Source organism: Lygodium microphyllum, chromosome 3 (genome assembly GCF_053477565.2).
Source record: "Lygodium microphyllum isolate KBCC chromosome 3, Lygodium_microphyllum_v1.1.10, whole genome shotgun sequence".
Classification (NCBI taxonomy): domain Eukaryota; kingdom Viridiplantae; phylum Streptophyta; class Polypodiopsida; order Schizaeales; family Lygodiaceae; genus Lygodium; species Lygodium microphyllum.
In genome coordinates, this window is record NC_141137.1 from 52,104,720 (window position 1) to 52,129,357 (window position 24,638).

Consider the following 24,638-nt stretch of genomic DNA (forward strand, 5'->3'; position numbering starts at 1 on the left):
CAAAGAAAGAGCCGATTTTTCTGAACCACATTTTTGGTCTACGAAGGAGCTCCAGGAGAACTAATGCCTGGAGATTGCTTCTGACTAGTGCGAAGATTCCAAGTTCTTTCAATACATATTGATTCAAATAATTGTGATTTGTTTTTTTCGTGTTTACCACTTGGGTATTCTCTATCTTCTCTTCCATCTCCTATCTCTACTTCCTTTTACTTCTAATCCCTGGTGGATTTGACCTTTTGACAAAAACCCCTCCGACACCATCACTCATGAGATTAATCAAGTACATTTCAACTGTCCTCTTGGAGAGCAAGTAAGGCTTGGCTTGACCATCACCCCACATTCCTTGTATGGTTCCTTGAAAAGAACTTGTACTAATGCCCTGATGTGATTGCAGATCTTGTAGTATTTCTCACACCAACCTAGAGAATGGTGCCTTAGGAATAATTAAGTTAGTAGTCTTTTGGAATTTCCTTATCTCACGTAGAGCAGTTGTGTATGGTCTCCATCTTTGCTTCTTATGTGTTGGAGGATGTGTATTACCAATTGGAGTAGTAGTGGGAGCTGGAACAACTGGAGCACATGGATCACAAATTTTGGACAATGGTGGGTCATTATTCTCGATAGATGGGCCATCACTATTGACCACACTAAGGCCACCATTGTTGGCCATAGTAGTACCAACATTATTAGAAGTTGTAGTAGGGCCACTGTTATCGACCACCAGGGGGCTATTATCACTCACAATATGCTCACTAGATTCAGAAGAGTGTTGAGCTCTTGCCCTTGTATGTGTCTTCTTGATAGGAAGCTTGGAACATGCCATGGTTGTGATGATGCAAGATAGAAAAGTGGAGGGTAGGGTGAAGAGTAATGGAAAAAAAAAAAGGAGAGACTTTACTTAAATATGAAACTTTTAAACTTACTTTAATATCAATAAAATTTAAAATTACTTTAGTCTAAATGAACTTTCAAACTTATTGTAGCATAAATGAATATATATATATATATATATATATATATATATATATCTCCACCCCTTCCCTCCCTCTATTTGTCTCGTGCTACCCCTCCTCATGCCCCTCTTTGTCTAGGCTAGTAAACCTTTCAAGGTTTGAAATTTTTAAATCTTTGTCTTAGGATTTCAAAATCAACTTTTGATGATTTAAATTCAATTTTTTGAAAGTTCCAACAATATCTTGTATCTATAGTCAAATAAAGGACTCAAGTACGGATAACCTTAAACTTCACTCTCTAAGATAGGCATTATTACATTTTTTCTTCTCCCAAGAAGTGTGGTTTAAGATTAATATACCCAAAAGATAGAGTAATCGATATCAAAACTTTGAAAAACATAGTTTGAACCTTTGCAAATTTTAAAAAAAGTACAAAATGCTCTTTTAGCCAAATTCAAATAGACAAACTATCTAAAGCTTAAGATAGGAGTGTTAAAGACATCTCACGTTTAAGATAGGAGTATTGATGAGTGTCATATCCTTAGTACCTGTACTCTCTCTTTGACTCTAAACATCTCTCTCTTGGGTTGCCAACCATTTTGCATAGTGTTGTCTAGTTGTGTTGTTTTTATATCTTGCTTTCCTCACTTCATATATTTCCCTACTTATAGATTGTACTTGAGAGGTTTTGGACTTCCTTTTTTTCTCGTATCATATCTCTAATCTCCTATACCACCTTTGGAATAATTGCCTCGTAGAATTGGAATCATTGATGCCACCTCCATGATCAATTACCTTTTGAAAAGCACAACGAGCTTGCCAGTGAGATCGTTCCATGCCTTGAGTTGACCATACTGCTAAACTCCCTTGATCTGCAAAGTATGGACCATGTGTCTCAAGTATATGTTGCATAAGAAAGAGAGATTAGAAATACAAACTAATTCACAATGATGATATATTTTTATAATGGTGACAATACTGACCATGTAGTGTGTTATGCTGTTTGAAGTCCATGCCTCCACCATAAAGTTGTGAAATTTAGCAACTGTCTCTTTAAATGTATTGGCATCACCATCTCTAAACCTCAACTTTTATAAGAGAGCTACCAATCTATCTAGTGTATCCACACTTCTACCTTTTCAATCCTCGTTCTTCCCCTTTTGCTCCAATCTCGAATAGCAACGTGCAACTTTTTCCATGCTTCATACTTCTCTAGTTGCTTCACAAGTATATTGACTTCCTCATCTTGAGGTGGAGATACAAACTTCCTAGCCTTGGGTCGACCAAAGCATGGTTTGCAAGGGATGTTTCCACTCTTGCTCGATTTTTTCTCATCCTTGTTTATTTCTACTTGACCTCTGTACAATCCAACTTCAAAGATAACTTGTTCTACCTTCCTGCATCTAGCATCAACTTCTGACGCAGGCTGCATCTTGTATGCGAAGCATACATATTCATATACTAGCTTCTCAATTATTCTAACCAAACAATGCAATGTGCAAAAGTGAACCCTTGTCAATGGTATTTTCAAAATAGGGTACCAATTTGGATCCATTGGGACTAGCACTCCATTTGTCATGATTTTCTGATCACATGTTGGAGCACCTTGTTGTTCTGTCTTGGCAAGCCATTCTTTCTTTCCATCTTTCCCTTTCTTCCTAGTTTGCATACGATATATGCATGGAAATTTTACATTTTTTGCATTCGATAAACCAAACATACACTTCATTGTTTTTAAATCACCTGTAAGATGCCATTCAACTTGATAGTCCCCAAATCCTTCAACATGTAAATTTGCTCAATTATTTTACTATTGAATAACACTGGGTATGTTAGTGAGGTTTAAAAAAGCTTTAAGTACTTTATGATCCTCCTTTGGTACTTCAAATGCTGCAAGTCACCACATTTTATTCTTTCATTGCACGTTGAAGTATAAAGGATGGTTTTCATTGATGTCAGGATCCAATGCTCGATTCATAAGTGTTATACTCACACGTTCAATTTTGCCCCTAGATAATCTTACTCTCATTAAGTTTAAGGACAGACTTAAGCTTGCCTCTACATTCTTCCAAATATGTATTGTAGAACTTGACCATAGCCACCTGCACCCACCAATCAATTCTAAAACTTTCTCATTTAGTTATTTTCAAGTCTTCTTCACATGAAATGGTTTTGACAGAGGCATTACTCACTTAGTTTTGAAGACCTGTTTAAAACTTGTATCCAATTGTTGATAGAGCACATTGCATGACTCAGAACTCAGTCCCATCTTGTCACATAATCCTTGAACATCTATAGTAGTAAACAAGTTGCTTACAGCCCTAAGTCATTCACTTGCGACACCATCCACAATATCCCTGAATTTACAATTTTTCAATGCATTTTTTATCATATCCTTGCTAAGGACTTTAGCAATAGTACCATTCTTTGCATAAGGAAACATATTTCTCACTGTAGCAAATTGAGCATATACCCATCTATGATATTGTCTACTTCCTTTAATTAATTGATTAATTGGTTTAACTAATTGGATGCACTAACATGCTTCTTTGGTTTTTAAAGTGGGCCCAATCTCCAAAGTTTTTATGAGCTTCCTCTTTAAGTTTCTGTTCTCCTTTTCCAACTCCATAATTTTAGACTGTATAGCATCTTCAATGACAGACATTGCTTGTTATTGTAGGCTCTAATTCTCCCTATCATTCTCAGCTAACAATCTATATTTTTCCATCAAATACTGCACATACCCTTGTAATCTTGTCTGCATATTTGTTAAGGCTTGATGAACCCTTGTTGATCCTTGTGTCACAAGTCTACATGTGTATCCATACAATCCTTCATTGCCTTCACAAATAAACTTTACAAATTATGTAAGCTCATTAAATTGTGGTGGGCTTTGAGTTAGTGGATCAAGTGGATAAATGCACATATCAACCCAAAGATCCACATTTTTTTCCCATGTATTTCTTTCTTCCTGTATCCTGTATCTTATTGCATCATCCCTTTTCACAATGAACAATGGTGGATATTCATCCTCCAATTGGAAGTGAATATCTCTCTTTCTCTTACTACGTCGTCCTACACCTCTGTTCTCTGCAAAGAAAAATGTATGTTAATTTTAACTTGAATTAACATTCAATCACATAATTACACCTTGTTGATTCATTATACATGTATTCTTTTTTATCCAATTGGATCTTGAATCTTTCACTTGATTTCAGTCATGATAGACTCTAATCAACCCCTAGTTAGCCTCTAATCTTATCTTGGAATCAACTTCTTATTACGCTCTAATCTTATCTTCTATTCTATCCAAATTATTCTCTCTCTCTCTCTCTCTCTCTCTCTCTCTCTCTCTAAAAGAATTGGTCAAATATTATTAAACACATATAAACAAAATCTTGGATAGTGAAGAACAGAGGAAGAACAATAGTATCATCTTATCTTCTACCCAAATCTACTCTATGTCACTCTATCACTTATTTTCTTACTTCATCTCACACAGTCAAGTAGTCTCTCTCTCTCTCTCTCTCTCTCTCTCTCTCTCTCTCTCTCTCTCTCTCTCTCTCTCTCTCTCCATGAGTTGTTGCTTAAGGATTAAACAACAATTGTGAAGAATAATAACATCACAGATATTTAAAAAAGATACCTCCATTGTCACTTGATTGCTTGTAGTATAGACTATTGAAGAGGGAGATTGCTTATAGTATAGTGTTGAAGAAGGAGATTGATTGTAGTAGTGTAGAGAGTGTTGTAGATGGAGATTGCTTGATTTCAACAAATGGTATTAAAACTACTCCTCAATGCTGCTTCAGAAGATTTTGTATTCAAGAAACCGTATTTTGGAGGGAAAGAGAAAACTAGAGCTTTTAGAAGATTAAAATATTTAGAGTACTTGCAAAAAAAAGATCAAAATATAAAGGAGACCCTAGATTATATAACTTACAACTTGGAATTTCCATGGATTCCTTTCATAGAATTGATAAGGAAACATTGCCTCTTCCAAACAATCTATTCCAATGAGAACTAAAAGCAATCATATTTTAATAATCTAGCAAAACACGATCTCATAAAATCTAACAAAATATCAAATTACTCACTTTTTATTTATGGAATTAGAAGAACCTCCAAAGTTTCAAAGTCTCTCCTTGTATAGAATTAGAAGAACCAATGATCAAATGCACTTACATCAAGCTCTCTCCTTGTATAGTATGAGATAAATGGATCAAGAACTTCAATTTTTTGTTGTATATCAAAGGAGAACTCATGCATTACACACCTAGCAAAGGAATGGAGATAGTAAGCATCAACATGAAAGTCTATTGCTAGAAAAATCTAGTGAGTAAAAACAAATTTTGGTAAACTATGCATCATCCCAGCAAGAAGAATAGAGTCATTTACTTCTCTCATTTTATTCTTGAGGATTTGAACACAGTCAGAGTAAAAAAATACCATATCAAATCTTTTGTTAATATCACCAAGTAAAAAGTAACAGACATTGAAACCCTTAGGGTCAGCGCTTTCAAGAATGATAAAAAGCTCTTCTTCAAAAGATGGGAGTTGCTCTACTTCCTTTCTTCTTCCTTCTTTCTTTTATACTCCCTCCATTTACATTCATGCTCTTCTGTGGCATTTTTCTCTTTCTCATGTAGTCTTGTGTCATTTTCACGGGTGACATCATCAACCTTAAGATCTAGATCACCTTTCTTTTTTCTATATGGAGGAACATTTAAAATATTGAAAGCCTTCACATCAGAAAGAGGGACTAGCTCAAGGACCTTTGAAAAGTTGTATCTCAACCTCCTAAGAATTATCATATCTTTATCCATAAGTGTAAGCCAATGTGTATGAGCAGCACAAATATAAGAATCTTGAAAAAGCTCAATCAAAAAATCTTTTGCAACCTCCTGAATACAATTGAGAGCTACTCTAGTCCATCTAAAACTATCAAGACTATGGTTGTCATAAACTTCTCTGATAAGCCTTTGAAAAGGTAGTTTTGAATTTGCATTATCTAGAGCCTTCATTGCACTTCTAATCTCCTTTAGGCATCTAACATGCTATGTAAACCTTCTCCTTGGCTTTGATTTCCTTATAAGTTTGGAAGTCTTGGAGGAGTAATGAATCTTTGAAGCAAGACCTCTAGGATCAACTTTCTACTTATTCATAGTGGCCTTAGTTCTAGCCATCTGAAATATCCAGAAAAAACAAAAAACTACTCAAACTTAGGATATATCTATAAATCTATAATATAATGTCATTTGCAATCACTTAGTAGTAAAAAACACTAATCACATAGTCTTAATCCCACACCTTTAACAACATTCTAGTTTATCAAATGATAAAACCAAATTTCAATGATTCATCAAAGTTGTGCTACATTCTACCTCAAATTTTAATCAAACAATGCAAGCCTATGATGTATAAAATGTGAACTATGCTGTTGGAGGGAGTTCGAATCCACCGGGGATTAGAAGTAGAAGGAAGTAGAGATAGGAGATAGAAGAGAAGATAAAGAATACCCAAGTGGTAAACACTACAAAAACAAATCACAATGAATTGAATCAATATGTATTGAAAGAACCTGGAATCTTCGCACTACTCAGAAGCAATCTCCTGGCATTAGATCTCATGGTGCTTCTTTGTAGGACAAAACGTACATCAAAATTCCAGCTCCTTCTCTGTTGCTCGGAATCCAAATCAGATAGCTTCGTTCGCTCCTAAAGGGGGGTAAAACTCGAGGACGCTTAAGCGATCACGGATCTCCCAGATCGCTCCTTCTTCTTCTTTCATTTCAATCTGTAATTTTCAGCCTGTTTACAGTGATTGTGATGCACGTGATTTCATCCATCTGTCTTTTTTATGAAAAATCTCCTAACTGGCTGAAAAAGAAACTTGCTTTTTGCATGCCATCCTAATTTAGAAGTTTTTCTACCTTTTTCGGATTTTTACAATAAATAATATCAAATATAGGCTAAAATTATCCAAAAATTTAGTATTTTTGGATAATCCATGCAACTCATACTAATACTAATGACTCAGATCACATTGACTCTCTTGATTAATAAGAAGTCGAATGATGATGCATTCCATACTTTTTCACACTGTGTCCTCATAACATCATGACATCCACCCCCTCTGAACCTCCACATCCTTTGGTATGTGCCAAAATCCTAGTTGTCACCGGATTATGAGCCCTCCTCATCCTCTGCAACCATATCCTTTACTTTTTCATCTTCCATATCTTCCTTGCTAGTCCCTGTATCAGGACCACTATTTTCTTCCAATTCTGGCAACTCATAGGTAGTAGATTCTCTCCTTTTGAATAATTTGATTCTTTTCCCTACTACTGAAAGTTTGATGCCTGTCCCATTAGCTCATTTAACACATAAGTGGCATTATCAAACACTTATCTTACCATATAGGGTCCAAACCATCTTTTGGAAACTTTACGCATGGCACTATGCTGGTTATCTAAACTGCTATCATGAACCAATACCCAACCCCCATCTTGTATGGTTCTTGGTCTCAGTATATGTCTTTTATCAAACTGTTTTCTGTTTTGTATCCTTGCTGCCCTTAACTTTGCAGTTGCTGCCTCTATGTCATCTGACTTTCTTTCCAACTATCTAATGCGTAAGGCCAACAACTCCTCTCGATTCAACTCCTCCTCCCAAGGTAACACACTCCATGTAACTATCATCTCTTCTATCAGCATGATAGGTTTTTGACCATACATCAACTCTATAGGCATATATTCTATAACAGCACTATGAGTTGTTCTGTCGGCCCACAAAGCATAAGGGAGCAATCGTGACCACTCTTTTACCTTCTCTCCATATGCTTTTGCCAATGCCTTCACAATGTAGGTAGGTGACCTCTTTCACTTTTTCCATTTCCTTCAGGGTTATAGGCTGAAGTTAAAGCAAGCTTTATCCCCAACCATGCAAAGAAATCATGAGCTTCATCTGCATCCAACTCACCCCTATCTGCTGTAATTTTTCCCACACAGCTATACCGACAAAAGATCTCTTCTAAGAGAAAAACCCATACGCTTTCCTCTTGATTTTCTTAAACTCCTCATCCAACCATTCATCTCTCTTTGTTAATGTATTGAGGTATTGACCAATTCTCAACCACTCTCATGTATATTTGTCTTCCAAAAACACTTCTACACAATATACAAAACATCTGAAGTGTCTTCTCTTTGTTGTTCAAGCTTCTGTTAATTTTATAGCAACACCTTGCATTGCTAAATTCACTCTTGCAACATCATTTTTAGCCATAAGAAAGTCATCTTCTTCCTCCTCACCCATCATCCTATCTTCATTCTCATAACGTGCTCAAGATAACATGTCTGCCCCACTGGGTTATCTTTTCCTGGAATATGCTCAAATTCAGGATTCAAAGATTTGATGTATGCAATCCACTGGAGCATAGAAATGTCCGTAGTAGCACAACTAGTAATCATACCCAATACTGGCAAACAATTGGTCTCAATGACTACATGAGCACCCATAAAATAATCCTTATCACATTTAAGGGCTGTCACAATTCCCCATAATTCTCTTTTAACCTATGGATATCTTCTTTGTCGTTTAGTCAATATTTAGCACCAAAGCGAATTGCATATCTTTGTCCTTCCTCATCGTCTTGCCCAATTGCCCATCCAATCCCGATGGGCTTGTATCAACAGTAATAATGATAGGCTTTCCATGTGAATAGTTAGTCTTTCTCAATGTAGGAGTAGATTTTAAGAGTTACTTCAATTTCTTCATTGCTTTCTAATGCTTCCTTTCTCAATGAAATTTTTGACCTTTCCTTAGAAGCTGATAAAGAGCATCGGCTACATGTGCAAAGTGAGGAATCCATATAAAATAGAACACACATGCACCCAAGAATCTACGCACCTCTGATACATTTGTGCTTACATCTTGCATTCTATCAATCCCATCTATTTTTTCCAGTGATGGCCTTCGCCCATAAGGCCCACACATATGCTCAACAATCAAAACCTCTTCAACTCTAAAGACAAACTTTTGTCTAGAAAGAGTTAAATGCACCTCTTCCAGACGTGTCAAAATCCTCTCACAATCCACAATATGGTCTGAAACAAACTGTCTGCATCCAGAAGCATCCATCTCTTCATTCTTTTCATCCATTGCACACCCTTTGATTGGAACATCATCCAAGAAGGGCATAGTCAATTGTGGTATAAAATCCCTGAGTACCCTATTCATAGCATTTGTCATGTGTGCCAATGAGTTTGTTGCACCTTGTGGGAGAGTACACATCCGTACTAACCCCAAAGGAGTCTTCATAGTTGTGATATCCCTGCTTTCAATTGCAAGCTGAAACTGATCATAACCCGAGTAAAGATCACCCAAAGAATAGATCGCTCTGCCTGCAAAAGCCGCTGCAAATTCATCAACCACAGGACCTGCACCCACATTTCATATGGTCACTTTATTGACCGGTTGCATGTCTTGAATAAATCTCAAAGCCCTATTCTTCTTGGGCACAGTCAACCAACGATTTGAGTACGGGGCTAAAGAAGGCTCCAAGATCTTCATGCAAATCTTTTCATTTAGCAAATCCATCAGCTTTGGCAAGTAAGCTTTAGGCACTGGAATAGGCCTCAAGTTCCATGGTACATGTGGCACAGTAAATATGACCATAGGAGAGGCAACATTTGGATCCACACAACCTATTTCACTTGGCTGAAATGCAAATGCCTTCCCATGTTTAGCCAATGTCTACATAAAATTGTCTCTCTCAACAGGCAAAAAGAAACCCTTCTGCACCAACTTTCAATTCCTGCAATGTTTCAGATGTAAACTGATGATCTATATCTTTAGGATCTCGTAAGCTTGGCTGCCTTGACACTTTTTCATACATACCCTCACTCTCTGGTGGAAATGGCAAAGCAATTGGTTTCACCTTTATGTCAAATGTCTTATACTTTTGTCTTCACAAGTGCTTCAGACCATTGTAATCCTTCCTATTGAGCAAACAATGCTATAACATCATACATATCCAAAGAACATACTTATAACGCTCTGTTTTCAGCCTCATTTTCTGCATGTATAGTTGTTGAAATTTCAGCCATAGTGTCAGTAATAGTCAGCTCATAAAAGATGCCTGAAATGCCATCATTTTTAGCTAATAGACCCAATGCTCTTAGTTTCTTAATAGCCCATTTCATAGATATGAGTTCAGTCCTACACATAGCTTCCATAGGCTTAAACCAACATGAACTATTTGCTGTAAACTGAGAATTACCAATAGTAAATACATGCTTCATTTCATCAAGAGGCGAGTACACCCTCTGAACGGCACTACTATAGCCCTGCATTATAGCAGTGCTTAATGAAAATCCAAGTCTTTGAATTCCCTTGCATTTGGAACCAAAGGAGACTCTCGAAGCGTATCACGATTTCTAGGATGATTAACACAAACAGTAAGAAATTGGGCTACTTTTCTCCCATCCTTGCTTCTGACTCTTGCATAAGCAGAACCATCATCAAGCACCTTTGTTTCCATACGCACATCTGTAATATAGGGTTGTCCCAAAATCACTGCATATGAGGAATTATCGTGCACAAAGAAGTGTTGCTCTTCCTGTACATCACCAATCGTCACTTTTACATTAGGACATGCAGCATAGAGGTCCCCTGAAGAATTATTTGCAGCCTCATATGCCAACCATGATCGGTGTGTCCACAGGCCATGCACCATTTTCATACAATCCCTGCTCAATGACATTTATCTTAGACCCATGGTCAAGTAAAGCAACACAAGGAGTTTCATATCCCCCTATTTTCACTACCATTTCAGTGGTAGCTCTAGCCCAATGATTTCTTGTGTAGTGACTTCGAGGAATAAATCCTAGAGTCTCTTCTCCATATTGTTGCATTTACCTTACTTCACCATGCATATTGCTACAAGACAATGCATTTTCAGCCACTTTCTTTTCTTTTCCACATGTTGTCCACTAATTAGTAGCATCCTGCATAGATAATCCAGTACTTACTTTATGCTCATATTCAGCCCGAATATCCAACAAACTAGTTTCCTCTTCAATTTGCAGTAATGCACTAGTGGTATCACCAAGAAACTGACGCTTCCTTTCATGAGATTCTCGCTTGGCAATGCCAAGCACCTCTCCCAAAGGTAAATTTCACCAGATTGTTTAAGATTAATTCTTCAAGAACCTTCTTAAGATATGTGGTTGTCTCAATGTCAGATTGCAACTTATATCCTGGTTGCTTGCCCTTCTTTTTGCCCTCTTGTTTGTTATCATGTTTTTGCTCTTGACTGACCTCTTCCATAACATACTCGGGAGGTGGATGATTTGCAGCTTTAGGCTGATCCACACTTCTTCTTGTCATTCTTTTAGATGTCCCTACAATATCTTCAATTCTTTTTGGTTTTTCTTCCACAAGTACATCCGTGTTTTGTACCTTTGCTAAATATGCATACACTGAATATGCATCTATCGATGATTCCCAACCAGTTATGCCATGAATGTCTTGCCCTACATGAGACATTTCACTATCAATGACCTTTCTCTTTTTAGCTGCATGTAAAGCATATGTCAATATTTCAGCCTTTGGACCAACCATCACTTGGCCATGCATTCTATCCAACTGTAAACCAAAAGTAGAAGAATGTACTGCCGCATAAGCATTTCGGACAGCCAAGTCTTCCAACAACTTCTGCATACCTCCCTTTCCAAAATTCATAGCAAGAGGCAATCTTTTTTCTTATGCATGGATCTTGCTGTCTTTCCAAAAGACAAGCTATCGTCCCAAGGCCTCCTGATAGGCAGCACAATCCTTTCTCTCATGCTGCAAACTGTTACACCACATACATCTTTTTCCAGGCTTAGGAGCTACTGCCCATCCCCTTTCTTCTTGTCCTTTTTCGTCCAATTTTGCAACCTTCAATTGAAGATCCCGCATGCCTTTGACCAATTCAACTAAGACATCTTCCCTAACAGAGGGAACAATAGCAGGTACATCCATAGGGTTAGCCACAAAAGTAGGTGGGATACATCAACTATCTTGCCCGTGACAGTGGGCAAGCTAGAGATATGCAATCTTTCTCTTCTTCTATGCTTCTTCACAAGTGCAGTAACAGCTTCCTTGACATGTCTCTATTCTGTTTTCAAACTTGTCTCTGTAGTTTGATCCTCCAGTAAATCATCAAGCTTCTCTTGAAGCTCACGATCAGCTGCCTGTAGAAGCAATTCAATTTTTTGACTTGCAAGAGCTTGCTATTCTACAAGATCCAATTGCTTAAATCGACTTTCAAATTCTCTTAACAATTCCATAGCCACAATACCCTTATTGGGTTATAAAACCCACTCTTGAAAATTCTTGCGCGTAATCAAACTGGTGTCCTCAATGTAAAATTCTTCCCTGAGTGTCTTCTTGAAGGCTACCCAGTCTGCATCCTGCAAGTATAATTCAGTAACCCATGCGTTCAGTTCATGAATAGTAACACGTACAAAATACCGGCTCCATGCAGATTGAGCCACTCCAAAGAATTCCATCTTTTGAGCATAGGTATGTACATATGCAGATATATTCCTGCCATTGAATAACTTCACCTCACGCTCAACTACTTGCAAAGCATTGATCACAACACTTTCTGTTTGAGCTGAAGCTTTGCATCACCTATTGTTGTTGTTGTACCTGCATAAGCATATTCATATTTTGCACCAACTATTGCAAAACATCACTAGAGAATGTATTTGAAGATTCTCCCATCTTGTTTTTCCTTCTTCTAACGACCTTTCACGTCGGATTCACCAATGTCGAAGGGGTTTTTGTCGAAAGGTCGAATCCACCGGGGATCAGAAGTAGAAGGAAGTAGAGATAGGAGATGGAAGAGAAGATAAAGAATACCTAAGTGGTAAACACTACAAAAAAAAATCACAATGAATTGAATCAATATGTATTGAAAGAACCTGGAACCTTTGCACTGCTCAGAAGCAATCTCCATGCATTAGATCTCCTGGTGCTTCTTTATAGGACAAAACGTGCATCAAAATTTCAGCTCCTTCTCTACTGCTCGGAACCCAAATCTGATGGCTCTGTTGGCTCTGAAAGGGGGGTAAAACTGCAGGACACATGCTCACAGATCTCCCAGATCACTCCTTCTTCTTTCAGTTCAATCTGCATCCATCTTTCAGCCTGTTTACAGCAATCACGACGCGCGCGATTTCATCCATTTGTCCTAACTGGCTGAAAAAGCAACTTGCTTTTTGCATGCCATCCTAATCTAGAAGCTTTTCTAACTTTTTCGGATTTTTACAATAAATAATATCAAATATAGACTAAAATTATCCAAAAATCTAGTATTTTTGGACAATCCATACAACCCCCACTAATACTAATGACTCAGATCACATTGACTCTCTTGATTACTTTTTCACACTGTGTCCTCATAACATCACGACAACGCCTTCTGGACAAGTGAAACCTATGCCTTTTCACATTTCACACATCACTTTTCTTAAATACAAATTTCATCAAAGCCCGTTTATGTTAAATGTATGCAATTCAATCACAAAAAAAATTGATACAAGAGACACAATAAATATAAGAGTCGTGAAGTTGTGTAGGTCTTACAATAGAAAAATTGTCATCTTGTAGATCTTAAATCTTATTCTCAATGATTTCAACCCTTGAGAGAAGATCTATTTGAATGTTGACATCAATACTATTTGGATCTTATCCACAATGAAATCAAACCTTGTGGGACTTTCAATTTGAATGCCAACAATAATATCTAAACCTCAAATTGAATAATCCCATAACTAATATAGTTGATACACTCATAATGATTATCATCAATGGAAGTAAAATTATCCTTTTGTGTGATAACATTATCATGACTTAGGTGTCCTACAATAAACTAGCTCTATTGATCCATGAGTCTTTTTTAGAAAATTTGGATTCCTCCCGACCATATGCAACGTGAGATGACTACAATCCATGGGGAGAGCCATGACTAATCACGTTTCATATGTCAAACTCTTTTGGGAAACATTTGGCAAGATTTCTTTTATCGATATTGAGCTAATTCAGATTTGTCAAAAAACTTATATTTTTTAGGCCTTAGCACATATGTTGGGTGATGAAATCTTACCTAAGTCGCCTTGTGTTGGTGTTGTGGAGGAGAGAAAGAGCTTTGTCTTCAAAAACTGTAATGCATAGTTAACTTGACATATGCAGTGAGTAGACCATTTTTGCCTCGGAACTTGTGCCATGTGTCACTGATGTTTTTGACATGATGGTGCTTTTATGGCACTGCTTTTTGAGTGTAAAAGAGAAATTTTAGCCTCTTCTTTTTCATTTTAAACACAACTCTTCCGAATGAGTACATAATACTTCTCTGAACAAACGCATGGTGACCGTTGATATATATATACAACAACTTAGGACCAAGTTTATGTAAATTTTTCTTCTATGCGTTTTGTTTTTTATTCCACAAACCATTTATCTTGTGTGCATTGCAAGCCCAAACTACACATATTCCTACGAAAACCCATTTATTCTCAAGAAGCAATACAATTCTTAGGTACCAAACTTTTGTTTGTCACTTTTTCTCTACAATCATGAAGAAAAGGATTGAACGAGCTATTTCAAGGCATTAAAGATTATCAAATGTGTTATTTTTTTAACAAAACAATTGATTGATATATGAAATGTGATTTTATCAATTACAAAGGGTTTTGGATCATCGTTGTCGCATTTCATGAGTCCTGAATGTAAAATAAAACTTGATCAATGAGATGTGAAATTCCATGTCTCCTCTGCTACTCAAACACTCAACTCACTTTTCATAAGGCACTATTGTAGTGTTTTGACCAATTTAACATGTGTGATATCTTAGGGATTTAGACATGCAAGATAAATGAAGTAAAGTATCATTGTTGCACATTGTTCTGTGTTTGTTGGTTTAAGAGGAGGAAGATAACATTGAACCCTTGCTCAAAATTTGTTAGTGAGCATGTCATACATTAAGAGGGTAAACTTTAAAGCCAAGAGTGAGTTCTTCACAAAATATCAAGAAGTCAAAAATCTTATGAAGGTTTGAGTAAATTTTTTTAGCAATTGCTTTGAACTTATACATATGGTAAATGATGTGGTTTTAATGTTCTAGATGCATTATCTTAGATAAATTTTGTGGATGTGAGCAAATGTGGATTTGTTTACATCTAGATTAAAGTAAGATTGATGTATAAAATGCGATTTTATCAACTACGAAGGGTTTTGGATCATTGTTGTCATGTTTCATGAGTCTTGAGTGTAAAATAAAACTTGATCAATGAGATGCAAAATAGCATGCATTCTCTACTACTCAAAGAGTCAATTCGCTTTTCATAAGGCACTGATATTGTATTTTGACCAATTTAACATGTGTGATATCTTAGGGATTTAGACATGCAAGATGAATGAAGTAAAGTATCATTGTTGCACATCGCTTTGTGTTTGTTGGTTTAAGAGGAGGAAGACAACATTGAACCCTTATTCAAAATTTGTTAGTAAGCATGTCATACATCAGAAGGGTAAACTTTAAAGCCAAGAGTGAGTTCTTCACAAAATATCAAGAAGTCAGAAATCTTATGAAGAGTTTGACTAATTTTTTTTAGTAATCTTGCTTTGATCTTGTACATATGGTAAATGATGTGGTTTTAATGTTCTAGATACATTATCTTAGATAATTTTTTTGGATGTGAGCAAATGTGGACTGGTCTATTGTGTCATTAAATTTACTTTTTTGTTTTCATGATTTGGTTTTGTGAGTAATCGAGATGACTCAAATGAATTTTTCTTTAGAGGAAATGGAGGAATAGGATCTAAAGGATACCTATGATGAAAGGCTCTTTGATATTTTCCATGCAACTGGAAACTCATCTAGATTTGTTTACATCAGAGATATGCTTATTTTTCCCTTTGATTTGCAAGAGATCTTGAAGGGTCTTAAAGACAAACTGAAGGATTTTAGGGTTTTATGATAGACATGTGGAAGGCCTATAGAGATTGAGGGGTTTGTACATTACATCAAGGTTACAATGATATAATGGAAGCTACCAATGTTGCTAGAACAATTTGCAAACAAGGTTTTGCTTTATTATTGATGAGGAATTCAAGAAGTGGGAAGCAGATTGCCCTTTTCATCGGAATCAGCATCAATGTCTTCTTGTACAGAGGGATGTTGGATTTCTTGTATATCTTCAATATATGGATAGTTGTATACAATACAAGAGAAAAAGATAAATGATATTGCAAGCAAAGATAAAGAGGTTGAAGAGAAGTGGAAAATGTCTTAGGAAGATATTGAGAATCAATTATTTAGTGCAGGGATTTGATGTTTCTTTGTTTAAAAGCAAGAATATTACAAAAGTGGAAGAAAAGGAGATAGAGTTGAGTGCAGAGATTGAAGCAGGTCCTCTTGAATGTGTTCCAATTTTTCCTAATTATCTCATCAAGAAAAAGAGATATGTATTGCTAAATGATATTCAACACCTTTTTTATCTCAAAGGAGATTACTGCTTGGCAATCCTTACACCATGGGATCAAAATGATAAGAATTTTATGGGTTATGAACAAAAGTGGAAGAAAAGGAGATAGAGTTGAGTGCAGAGATTGAAGCAGGTCCTCTTGAATGTGGTCCAATTTTTCCCAATTATCTCATCAAGAAAAAGAGATATGTATTGCTAAATGATATTCAACACCTTTTTGATCTCAAAGGAGATTACTACTTGGCAATCCTTACACCATGGGATCAAAATGATAAGAATTTTATGGGTTATGAACAAGAATTGCTAGCAACTCTTAATGTTAAGGGAGAATTTTCAAGATAGCTTTGTAGCCTTACATTCATGTATTAATTAGATTATGGAATATGAAAAGGGGGGAATACCTACAGAGGAAGAGTTCTTAAAAATTTAGCAGAGACTTGGTATCGATGACATGGGGTATGAAGAGAAACTGAAGTCTCCATTAGAGGAGAAACCAAAAATTTCAATAAATCTTTATGATGATAAGATGAAAGCCCTAAGGTATGAAAGATAATTCTAAGATATCCATTGTGGTTTATATTAGAGTATTTTATGCATTATAGATAAATATTATTGGATATTTATCTACTGACATCTTACACTATTATGGTTTATCATGTATAGATAGAAATTGAAGATGCAGACAAATTGGAAGCTTAAATAATCAAACAATTGTAATTTATCATAGCAGGTTGTCAATCTCTCCAAGGTTGCCAATGATGGCTCTAAAAGCTATCTCCAAGGTGATTAGATCCCAAGTTTTCAATAGATCAGGTTCAAAGACAATATAATTTTGGTGGAGAAGGAAGAAGTTGTAAGAGTTTTTGGCTTCATACTTGGATACAGTGGATCTAGGGCAAGATACTTAGAGTTCTTGGCTCTTATTTGCTCTCCCATGTAGGGTATGCCAAGAATTTGAAGCTCCTTCTAGGCTATAGGAAACAAGAGTTCCTGAAATGTAGAGGTCTCATTGAGTGGGATGAAACAAAAGATTCCTCTAGAGGACCTAGTGAATAGCTTGAAACTAAAGACTCTTCTGCAAACAGAGTTAGACTAAAAGATATTAAGGGTTTCTTGAAACCCATATTTTTCCATTTCTTTGTCTAGTTTGTAACCATTTTGAAAATCTTTGCTTTGTACAAGAGTTTAAATAACCCTCTTTTCTCCTTTGGGTAACAATGGATATAGTCCTTACCAAAGATAATGTATTACATGATGCAGTTGTGTCTTTGAGCTTGAATTTGTTCCAAATTTGTCTCGTAGAACCATTGAAAGACTTCTAATAAACTATTTGATTTGCGTCTTCCACCTCCTGTCTTGTGTGTCTAAAGTATTTTGTTCTCGCTTGATAATGTGATTTTTCCATACCTCGAGTTGACTAGATAGATAAAGATTTATATTTCTTGATAAAATATGGAGCATGGTTGTATAAAATATGTTGCATAGTTAACAAATTAAAAAATTCAATTAAAAAGTCTTATATGAGTTAGACAATAAAGAGACATACATATACAAACTTCTTACCATATAGTGAGTGAAGTGTTGATTACCCCAAGCTTCTGTTATTGTCTTTTTAAAAAGGTTCAATTGGTTTTTGAAGTCTTTGAGATCATCATCATTCCACTCAGGTTTATCACAATAAAAGAATACTTTGTCTAGTGTTTCCCAAACATTGGCTTTTCTATTTCGAATTTGTCCATTATCAGCATGATCCTTAATTGTATTATGTAGGGACTTCCACTGATTATATCTAATAGTTGAGCCACCATTCCTATAGTTTATCTTACCAAGTCGCCCATGAAAGCCTAGGAACCTTCTACCCTTCACTCCACCAATAGATTGCATTTTGGGGACACAATTGCTAACTTTTGAAGATCTAGTTCAATAACAACATTATCACCATGCAAACCTATTGTAGATAAGACTTTTTCAATCTTTATTATAGCATATGTTCTAGCTGATAATGGCTTCAGCTTCCATGCAAATCCTATATAAACATGAACAAGCTTTTCAATTACAAAGCACATGAAGTGTATAGATATTGTCATTCACTAAAGGGATATCTATGATTGGCTTAAACTTTGGATCCTTGTTGTGTTTAGAGGGAGCTCTATTCCAATTACTTAAGTTCAACTCTATGGCTGGGGGCATGCAATATAGGCAAGGAGATCTAGAGTTGGCTCCCTTTGATACATTGTACATACATTTGAGTGTCTTTAAGTCACCAACTACGTGCCACTCAATCTTATAGTTCCCAAATCCTTCAACAAATAGCTTTTATTTTACTTGTTGTCTCTTAATAATATTAGGTATTGGTGTTCAATGAAAAACCTAATACAATATATCAAAATTCTATGTATTTACTTCAAATGCTCATAGCCACGAGCTATTGTGTTCCGATTGAACACTAAATGACATTGAGTGATTGTAGTGATTTAATGAAAGTGCTCTATTCATCAAGGTAATAGAGATCCTCTCTAGTTTTGTGCATTTCAAAATCTCACTTTCATGAGTTTAACCACAAACCTAGCCACTCCTTGTGCCTCTTCTAGTGACAAGTCATAGAATTTAATCATTAAACATTGTAGGGTGGGCAAGTCAAGGAAAATATTGTTAAATCCATTTAATACAACTTCCTTTTTCTTGCCCTTGAAGCTAGCCTTAATATAGAAAGGCTCACCCCAGAATCTCCATCACTTTGTTATTCATTCTCTGTTTGATAGTTCCAACCACAAATGGCCTAGGAAGCATGCAATTATGTACTTGTCATTGCTTCATTTTTTATTATAAAAGATAAAAAAATGTATATAAGCATCTCGACTAATACCAATACTATCTAGTGTCTTTTGCACTAAGTATCCAAAGAATGATCCTTTATAAATGACTCCAAGCATTGTTGCTTTGCCTTTTTAAATTTCTTCTTCTCCAAAATATCTTTTGAAACTATTAAAGGAAGAAGATGATAATAGAGATGCTTTTAAAGAATCTCTTTCACTTGCATTTGATTGAAGAAGAGACCTAAACAAAATCATCACAAATCAATACAATTAATTATATACAAAATCATATTGAATATGTTTTAAGTGAAAAAAAATGTATCTTACTGCTTGGATTCTTTTACTACAACCACCCCCTTCTCCTCTTGTGAAGATGACTACCTTGCTCTTGGTGTTGGCTTTGGTTTCTCAACTTGACTTGGATCTTTATCAGAAGGATGTAAGATGGCTTTTCTTCATGGGGACTTGTATGATGATATTTACATGGAGCAGTCTAAGGACTTTGTAGACCCTGGCAGGAAATACCTAATGTATAGATTGTGAAAGAGTCTTTATGGCCTTAAGCACGCACAAGGGAATGGTATCATAAGTTTAATGTCCTTTATTATGCATTCACATGGATATTCCTGCAATGATATGGATCTGTGTTTATACATGAAGAAGGCTCATGATGGCAGCCTTATGATTTCAATCCTCTATGTCTGAGATTCTTTATATTTTTAAGAGCCTTTTGTCGATTTCGAAGGCCTAAAATAGTTTGCTTTCATCAATAAGATTTGATGTGTTTCTTCAACGAATGAATTCTCTGTTGATAGCCCTCTAGCTTCTACAACAACTCATTGTTATCTTTTTTATAAAAGATGGTTCTCCAATCTGAGAGCATCCTTTTCTACAACCAAGTGTACAACCTAGAAACCCAGTGTAACCATCACCAATGAACCTCATCAATGAAGAGCTATTATAGAAAGGAAGAGTGTTATTTTTGCTAGTATCTTTGGGATAAAGCCTGCCATCTAACCAAAGGTCAAGATTTTCTTTCCTTCAGACCTAATGGGTTTTGTTCTCTTCCTTATTGGTTCATACTCACTATCTAACTCAATATGAAGATGATAGAGAGGTCTTTTACTAAAGCTACAGAGATCATTGGATGACTGATCCATAGTTATGTGATTAGAAGATTGGATTGAAAAACTATGTGAATTAGAAACAAGAAGGAAAACTAAGAAGAAACTAGTAAGGATGGGAAAGAAAGAAGAGAGTGAGAATGGAGGGAAGTAATCAAATGTCAAATGAAATTCAAATTGAATATTAGTTTTCACTTTAATGAGGATGAGTATTATGACAATCCTTGTTACATTTATGACAGCCTAAATTTCTAGGTTTGATGTGATCACGAGAATATCATGATAGTGATTTATTAACAATTTTTTATATATTTACTTACCAAAATATAAAAAATTTTAAATATCTAAAAGTTACTTTTATTTTCTTTAAAAAATTCTCTCTCTAAGATCACTTACATGGCACTTTTGAAAGCTCAAAACTTCCCTAATATCCTCTTTCAATTTATATATACATTTTACTTTTTTGCCTCCTTTTTTCTAGCTTTTTTGTGTAACATTTTTTTGCTTTCTTGTTTCTCACTTGTTATACCCTTGAGGTGACTTTTGATAAGTAGTATAACTTTTTAGATTCCTTTTGTTAACCGTAAATAATAGTGGCAAGGATGCAAGATAATACTTTTCAAAATGTGCTAAAATAATTTAGGTGTCATCACCTACGATATACAAGGAAGCTAGTGCATTCTTATTTTGTAATGTAAATCTAAGAGCTGGGTCACTCCCATGCAAATTGTAAAATATTTTGGAGTTAGAAATAAAGACCCACAACTAAATGAGACCATCTCAAGTACTAAGCTTCTATTCACTTTTTATAGTATGGGTCTACCAATAATAAATTAGTGATAGCTTATTACTATCAAGTAGAGTTCACCATGTCTTCATTTCTCCATTGTTCCATCCAAGTTGACAAATCCATTCATATTAAGTGGTAAAATTCATTATGAGATGTAGAAATGCTCCTTTTAATTGGAAAGTTATTAATATAGTGGTACCAACATGCCCACAACAATCAAGTTGGTGATAGTTCACTACTTGCAATTGTGGTGGAAGGATCTCCAACCTATAGAATTTAGATTAGAGGGGTGTAATCTAGGTTTTACTTGAAAAGTATACCATCCAGCATTAGAGTTTTAGGGGCCAAGGAAATATTCTTATTTTAGAATTAACCTTAATGCTTTACTAAAAATTCACACATGCACACACACGCACGCACATGCACATGCACATACACATGCACACACACACATGCACGCACACAAACTATTGCTACACTATATGACTTTTCCTATAAAGCTAATCATATTTTCCTAGATACTAATCTTGTTCATCCTCCCTTTCTAAGGTACATTCCATGTCAATGTCTCTTAATAAGTAGAACATATTGGGAGATGGATCTTGAAGATTACAACTTAGTCATAGCATCTGAGTTTCACAAATCTCTAACCCTAGTTATGGTGACTCCCTTTAGACTCAAGTAGCCTTACTACCCCAAGAGATGGATATTTTGATTTGATAAGGCTACTAAGCCATGTGCATGATGTTGGAATCTAAAATATTTTGTGTGCCATTTGATTAGGGTGAAATCAATGTTTCGTGAGTTTATAAGTATATTGAAAGTTTGCACTTTTCAATATATAAGGGTTGAACACAGTTAGTTCTTGCATGGCCCTACATAATTGTGGTGAAATTTTGTGCATTGCAACCTCTAATATTACTCAACTAATAAAATGCCATTCATTACATGAAGGATCTCATATGGCTAGCAAAATCTCATTCCTTACATAAAGGGTCACACTCTTTTATTTATTGCTCCTTACATAAAGGATCACACCCTTTCATATATTGCTCCTTAGATAAAGGATTTCATATGGCCAGCAAAATCCCATTCCTTACATAAAGGATCACATTCTTTTATATGTTTCTCCTTACACAAAAATGTATTTGAAGGTAATCACAAGGAAACTAAATACACAAATGTTTCTCCTTACAGAAAAATGTATTTGAAGGTATATAAACAATCACAAGGAAACCAAATACACAAATTGCATGATTATTTCTCTAACAAACAAAGCACATCCTAGTGTTATATGTTTTAGCCTAAACGTTAAACTTTTTTTGCAATTGCATTACTTACCATATATTGGATCTGTTATTCATGTTACAATTCTAATTCCTAAGCTTAAATGCTTTAGTCTAAAGGCTAGTCTCTAGATCTCTATTTTTGGTTTGTTTTGGCCTTGAAGCTACATATTTTAGCCTAAACAAGTCTTTTTCTCATTTTTGATATTTTTTTAATTATTATTAAAATAAAAACAAGACAAGTTATTGCTTATTTTAGCTTTAACTTTAAGATGTTTTGGCCTAAAGAAAAATTATGTGTTTATTATATGGTCTTGTAAGATTACCATTCACAATTTAGAGGATAAATGTTTAATCAAAATTCCTCAAAGAATAAACCCTCAAAGGTATATTACATCTATTATTTTTTATGAAATTTTTTATGTGTTTTAAGATTATTTAAATTGAAAATGTAATGATATTTCATGCATAATATCTATAGTACTAGAAGAACAATTAATTTTATCATTTGGTTTAAATATGATATTTTTTGTGGAGTGTTGATCAAGTAGAGTCATTGAAAAACAAAAATTTTCATTTCATCTAAATTCTAAATCTACTCCACATATTATTAAGAGCTTTGTTTTGGGGATCCTGAACCAATCAGAAGGCTCCTAAGCCTATATAGCATAAGGAGAATGAGTCTAGTATTCAAGTCATAAAGATGGCTTTTTCTTGAAGGGTGAGTGGGGGTTACATTTATTTCCTATCATCTGCTCCCACCAAAAATTGAACACACATACACACATATAGACTCTCTCTCTCTCTCTTTCTCTTTTTTAATTAAATATAGAGTATAATCATGAAAAAGGAAAAGGTGAGTCTTTGAAAATTTGTATGTGGAGGGAGAGAGAGAGAGATATGAATTTCTTATTTTATTAGACATATGAAATGATATGATATTTTAATGGTTGAACATTTGTACGTAATGTGTATATGCTCTATAAATAGTCACTAATGTACACACACTATAAAAAAAGAGTTGAATTTCTTTTTTAATTAAGTATTATGGGATGAGATAATAATTTTAATGATTGAACGTGTTCATACAATGTATATATACTCTAAAACTACACTCAAATGTACATAGACTGTAAAAAAAATGAACAGTATATGCACCCATATACATGTACGCATGCACACACATGTGCAAACATATACACACATGAACAATATATGCATACATACACATATACGTTGTCATGCCGCTATGCACAGACCGTGTGAAAAACTCTAGAGTTCATCATCATTTGGATTTCTTATTGATCTAGAGAGCCAATGCCATATTAGTCATTAATGTCAGTGTCCATAGTGTGGATGGTTCAAAAATACTAGATTTTTAGACAAGTTTAACCAATTTTTTATATTTTTGATATTCTCTTGTAAATATCCAAAAGCTGGAGACAACTTCTAGAATAGGATGACATGTAAGAAAAAGCAAGTAGCTTTCAGTCATTTTGGGGGGATTTTATGTAAAAAGAAAGATTGGCGAAATTGTGTGACTCACGATCGCAGTTTTTAGGCAGTGAACAACACTCCGAACTGGGAGAAAAAAAAGGAGTGATCTAGGAGAATTCTGGCCAGGCATCCTAGTATTTTACCCCTCCCCCCCCTCTTTCGGAGTCAATGGAAGCATCAAATTGGCGGTCTGAGCAATAGAGAGGAAGCCATTGTTTTATGCACATTTTTGGTCTACAAGAGTTTTACCTTCTCAGAATGCAGAAATAAATTGACTCTACATCTTCTATTTCTTCTACAATAGTTTTTGTTCTACAAGAGTATTCTACATCTTATACTTCTTTAAACCCCTTCTCTTCCGTCTACTCCTCTCCCTTAATCTCCCTTCACCCTATTGTCTCTTACCCCCGTGGTAGACTTTCAACCCCAAACACTCCAACAATGCGTATACACACATAGCAAACACATACACACATATGAATATATGCATACACACGTGTGTGTGTGTGTGTGTGTGTGTGTGTGTGTGTGTGTGTGTGTGTGTGTGTGTGCAATGCATACAAATATGTGCATACATATATATCCACATGTGTGCATTTGTACATATAATTAAAATATATGTATTATGATTATTAGT